This window comes from Myotis daubentonii, chromosome 7, assembly GCF_963259705.1.
Source record: "Myotis daubentonii chromosome 7, mMyoDau2.1, whole genome shotgun sequence".
Taxonomy (NCBI): Eukaryota; Metazoa; Chordata; class Mammalia; order Chiroptera; family Vespertilionidae; genus Myotis; species Myotis daubentonii.
Window position 1 is genome coordinate 87465899 of NC_081846.1, and position 6299 is coordinate 87472197.

The following is a 6299-nucleotide window of genomic DNA, read 5'->3' on the forward strand; positions in this document are numbered from 1 at the left end:
GTGATTGACACCTTCTCCCACCCCAGGCCTGTGATTGACACCTTCTCCCACTCCCAGCTGTGATTGACACCTTCTCCCACTCCAGGCCTGTGATTGACACTTTCTCCCACTCCCAATCTGTGATTGACACCTTCTCCCACTCCAGGCCTGTGATTGACACCTTCTCCCACTCCAGGCCTGTGATTGACACCTCCCACTCCCAGCTGTGATTGACACCTTCTCCCACTCCCAGTTGTGACTGACACCTTCTCCCACTCCAGGCCTGTGATTGACACCTTCTCCCACTCCAGGCCTGTGATTGACACCTTCTCCCACTCCCGGCTGTGATTGACACCTTCTCCCACTCCCAGCTGTGACTGACACCTTCTCCCACTCCAGGCCTGTGATTGACACCTTCTCCCACTCCCAATCTGTGATTGACACCTTCTCCCACTCCAGGCCTGTGATTGACACCTTCTCCCACTCCCGGCCTGTGATTGACACCTTCTCCCACTCCCAGCCTGTGATTGACACCTTCTCCCACTCCAGGCCTGTGATTGACACCTCTCCCACTCCAGGCCTGTGATTGACACCTTCTCCCACTCCCAGCTGTGATTGACACCTTCTCCCACTCCCAGCTGTGATTGACACCTTCTCCCACTCCCGACCTGTGATTGACACCTCTCCCACTCCCAGCTGTGATTGACACCTTCTCCCACTCCCGGCTGTGATTGACACCTTCTCCCACTCCCGGCCTGTGATTGACACCTTCTCCCACTCCCAATCTGTGATTGACACCTTCTCCCACTCCCAATCTGTGATTGACACCTTCTCCCACTCCCGGCCTGTGATTGACACCTCTCCCATTCCCGGCCTGTGATTGACACCTTCTCCCACTCCAGGCCTGTGATTGACACCTCTCCCACTCCAGGCCTGTGATTGACACCTTCTCCCACTCCCAGCTGTGATTGACACCTTCTCCCACTCCCAGCTGTGACTGACACCTTCTCCCACTCCAGGCCTGTGATTGACACCTCCCACTCCAGGCCTGTGATTGACACCTTCTCCCACTCCCAATCTGTGATTGACACCTTCTCCCACTCCAGGCCTGTGATTGACACCTTCTCCCACTCCCAGCTGTGATTGACACCTTCTCCCACTCCCAGCTGTGACTGACACCTTTTCCCACTCCCAATCTGTGATTGACACCTTCTCCTACTCCCGGCCTGTGATTGACACCTTCTCCCTCTCCCAGCTGTGATTGACACCTTCTCCCATTCCTGGTCTGTGATTGACACCTTCTCCCATTCCCGGCTTGCTCAGAGCCTTCCTGTGGAGCGGGGAGGGGTGAGCTGCACAGTGCCACTACAGGGGGGCGTGGGGGTGCAGAGGTCCGGCTGCCCTGACCCAGCCCCCTCTCATGAGCATTGCTGGTTGGGCCACTGCAGGAGTTTGCCTTTGTGACAGCCCCTTCGGGTGGCTGGACAGGAACACTGCCCCTTAGGGTGCCACCACAGGTAAAACCCTGGCTTCAGAGGACCTCGTGGGGACAAGAGGCTGCTGCCCCTCAAAGCCTCACCACGACATGCCAGTCAGAGAGGAAAGGGAAGGGGCCAAGGGGCAATATGCTTTCTTCCTGGCAACACCGGGCCCTTCCCTGGACTTGGCCTGCATGCCTATGCCCAGAGCCGTCATACATATACTCCCAGCAGCCAGGCACTGAGCCCCGTCCCGAGGCAGGGCTCGGTGGCTCCTGCCAGTGCCCCCCACGAACCCCGGTGGCAGGAGCAGGGTGGTGAGAGGGAAGAGCACCAGCTTTGGAGCTGGCCAAGCCTGAAGCCGGGTCCCAGCTGTCCACCCGGCCCTCACCCTGGGCACGCCGCCCCTCTCGGAGCCCAGGTCCTTCACTGCAGGAGCTGGTGAGGTTAGCGTGTCGAGGTGCCACGCGGAAGGCTGCCTGGAAGAGGGTGACTGAGCTGAGAGGTGAGGGAAGTGGGGGTTAGGGTTGGCCCGACTGGGTGGGAAAGAGGCTCAGGCCGAAGAGGCGACCTGGGTGGCCGCAGTGGAGGTGGGAGAGTGTAGGGGTGAGGCTGCATGGGGGCCGGGCCTGATACAGAGGGCTGCAGGGGCAGGCAAGGGGAGGCTGGCCTCACTCCAGCCCAGGAGGGACCCCAGGCTGCTTCTCGCCTGGTTGAAATGGCTCATGTTCGCACGGCACTCACACAAGCAGGGCCGCTCTGAGCAGTCTGCCTGTGGGAGCTCATTAACCTCCACAGCACTACCCCCTTCACAGATGGGGAAACTGAGGCCTGAGGACGCCGACACCCGCCCCCCCCCCCCGCCCCCCGGCCACACCGTGAGTGGTGGTGCGCAGGCTGTCTGGCACAGCACACGCTCACTAGCGTCTCCGCCATCATCACAGAAGCACCTTCGGTGGCCGGACCTGGGTGGGAGCCCAAGGCCGGGTCCTCAGAGCACCTTGATTCTGGCAGGCACCTCCCAGGGCCAGTCAGGTGGACGTGTCGCTGGCCCGGCCCCAAACCTAAGCCCTCAAAACTCCGAAGCCTCAAAGGCAAGGTGTCCTCCAGGGACATCGCCGGGGGCTGGGCCGCGGTCCAGGGACATGGTTTGGCTCCAGAACAACACAGAGCAATTTGCAACACCTTCCCAGCTCCTGGAGCCGCCGAGAGGCAGGCGGAGTGCGGGCCACAGGAGGACACCAGGTGTGGGGTTATGGCGGGGGAGGGCGGGGCGAGGGGGGAGAGGAAAGGCACCTGCAGGATTGAGGCTGCAGCCCAAGCCCTCCCAGCAGCGTGCCCACATTCTCCCCGAGGTCCCACATCCGGGTGCACGTGTCCAGCGTGGCCAGCCTCTGCGGTGCTGACTACCAGCTCCTTCAGCACCCAAACTGGTGCCCAGGCTGCAGCCCTCACCTCTCCCCTCCTCAGCCTCAATCACTGCAAGTGCCGGGGTCTCCCCCCAACGGGAGCGCACACTCAGGAGGGGGCTGGCGCAGCCTCACCTGCCGTGAGTGCCCATTGACCTCGCACGGGGGCTCAAGACCAATTCACCTGCCTCTGAGCAGAGGCCGTGGGTCTTACCTGTGGATGACCTCATGACTCAGACTTCCCAAGGACCTGCGCACACCAGGTGCTGTCTCATCGGTGCATCTCTCTCGTGGCCTCCACAAACATCAACTGAACACCTACTAAGTGCCATGTACCCTGGCAACAGTGTCCAGGTGGGGCTGATGCAGACCTGCTCTCAAGGGACTCACAGCAAAGCGAGGGCCCACCTTACAGTGCGGGGGCCCGGGGGCCTCCTGGGAGCCCTGAGGCCTCGTCCACCGAGAGATGGGGAGGCTGGCATGGGAGCCTGTTCAGTGCAAATATCTGCCACCCCCCTAACTCCCCCACAACCTGCAGTGTGGCTGCTGTTCCCCCACTAGGAAAGTGCGGCTGTGGTTCAGCGAGTCACCAGCAGCCACGGGGATTTGAACCTGGTTCTGAATAGCTCCAAAGTTTCTGTGCTCACCCCACACGGCGCCCTGAGCGGGGGACAGCCAGTAGCTGGAGCAGGACATGAGGCGTGGTGGTGGCCACGGAGAGAGCGGGTCCCCTGAGAAGGGCAGTGACTCACCAGGAGGCGTTGTCACCGGTTACAAAACAGCCTGGGCCCGTGCCAGACGCTCTTTTTTCCATGTCTTCCGTGCCCTCCACTCCCTGTTCCCTGGGTCCCTTGAGGACATTCTGTTCTTGCTGAACTTCTTACTGAGCAGGGCAAGGCCATTGTCCTGTGGGCTGAGGGCCCTGGGCTGCCTGGGATCAGTGGCTCCAGGCCTGGGCCTCAGGCAGGACCCCCGAGCCACGGGCAAAGGGGCGCCTCAGCTCTCACCCCCCTGCAAGTCTGCAGGGTGCCCCTTGGCTTTCTGGGTCAAATCCAACCCTCACTTAGCCCCAGGCCTGTCCGATGGGTCCGGGCTGGCTGCTCTGCAGTCAGGTGTCTGCTGCCTCCCAGGTGTCCACACAGCCCCTGCCCGCCACCCTGCTCCCCGATCCCTAGAGCTGACCACATCCTGTGTGACACAGACGCCCTGGCCCTGGGGAAAGGCTCACTGCAGTATCGAGAGGTGAAAAGCCGTCCCATCTGCAACCTACTCTGAAACACTTGAGAAAAAGATTACTGGTAGGTAGGTAGGCAGGTATGGGGAAAAGAGAGAACATGCGGTAAAATGTTAACATTTTAAGGAAATGGAGTGAAGCATATTAGAAATTCTTTGTACTATTTTTGCAACTTTCCTCTAAGTTTGAAATAATTTCTTTTTAAAAATTAGGGAGGAGAAATAAGTTTAAAAACCCAATAACCTCAAGCCTCATTTCCAGAAAGTATCCCAACCCTAGAGGCTGGGTGTGCCGGCCCCTTGCAGCCCCAGCCCCTCCCGCACCCTGTGTCTCCTGTCCCACTTCATTTCAGCGATGTATCTGACCGCAGACAGTGAGCGCCTGGGGGCAGGAGGGACCCCCACTCAAACCCGTATCCAGATGTGTCCACTCGGGGGTCAGTGCCTGGAAACCCCACAGCAAGCGAGGCGGCGCCCACCTCCAGGCGCTCACAGTCAGCGAGGACGAGGGGCGGAGAGCACCCGGAGCCCAGTGCCCACAAGCAGTGTGACCGCAGGGCAGGGCCAGGTCCCAAGCCACCTGGACACACCCTGCCGCCAGACGCACAGGCAGCCAGACCCCCGGCGGCTGACTCCCAGGGGCCTGGGGCCAGGATTTTGAGAGCCTGATGTCCCTCCAGGGAATTTGAAAGGAAACAGGCTGAGGAAAGGCCTGGGGGCCAAAGGCCAAGGACGGCAGGTGGGAGGGTCAGGGCTGGGCCCAGGGTCTCTAAGGTGGCGTCACAGCCGGTACCTGTGACACCGGGGCTAGTCATGGAGAGTGGGTGCCAGGGACACGTGGGGAGGCCCAGCCTCGTCACCCTTCCACACAGTCCTCGCTCTCCAGTGAGCACCTCCTCGTACGGGGGTTGCCCCAGGTCAGGGCACAGCCAATAAAGCAGAGGGGTGGGCAGGGTCTTACAGGAAGCATGCCCTGCAGGGGGCGCCGTTCCCGCCGCTGTGAGTCTGGAAGGACAGAGGGCGGAGCTGTCAGAGCCCAGGAAGACCTTCCCAGGCGGAGAAGAGCAGGTGCCAGGGGGGCAGCATAACTGGAGCAGGTACCTGGGAGGAAGGGTGGATGCCGACATCAGCGAGACATGAGCCTTGGGGGACACTGGGAGCCCTTGAGGGTTTTCGGTAATGTGATCAGACTTACACTTTCAAAGGATCGTTCTGGCTGCTCCATGGAGGACAATCTGACCTGGGGAGAGGGCCAGGGCCTGGGTGGAGGCGGGGTGACCGCTGAGGAGGCGGCCGCAGCGCCAGGGAGAGCAGGAGCTGCAGGTCCTGGCGCATCGCCTCTCTCCTGGGCCGCGGGAACTCGGCCTGTTGGGCCCTTCCTCCAGTAAAACTGTTTTTAATTTTATTTTACAGCTGCTTGGATGTAAGAAGAAGTATATTCTATATTAGTGATTATTATATTCATTTTTCTGCTGCTTCAGAAGAAATTAAAATTTAACCATGTTTGTGGGCCCCTAACACATGTGGGCCTCAGCTCACCGTGCCCAGTGGAGAAGTGCCTGGGCAGTGGGTGTCAGGTTTGGGCGCAGCAGAAACCGTGAGGAGGCCCGCGGTGACCCTCTGCTCGCCCAGCTCCCGTTCTCCTGGAAGGTCAGCTGTTGAGGCCAGGGAAAGGGTGTGCCCTCACTGTGCCTCCAGGCCAGGGCAGCACCCGGCCCCAGGACTGGCCCCTGTCCTCCTGCGTCCCTGCTCTGCAGGGTTACAAGCACCCACATCTCTAGAGCTGCCTGGGCGAGCGCTTGCCATCCATGGACGGCAAATGGCCTAAGACAGGGTGCAGAGCTCCGAAGGTGGCCGTGGACGGACTTGCCGCGCAGCTGGCATGGAAGGGGCGTGTGCTCAGGCATAAGGACTGCCGCTGAAGAATGGAGCTGGGGGAGCACGGCGCTCTGCAGCAAAGAGGAAAGGCCTCTGGTTGGGGAGCTGCAGGGAGCAGTGCAGACCCCGAGCAGCCCTAAGAAGCAGGCTGGGCAGCGGGTGGAACAACAGCCTCCAGCTGGGCTGCTAGCCAGACCCTCTGCCCAGGTTGCCCTGAGGGCACTGGTGCTGGGAGACTCCCCGACTCCTTTCAAGGCACCTGCCTTGTCCGGAGGGAACCACAGGCCTGCTGCCCCCAGTCTGATTTGACATTCCAGCCCCC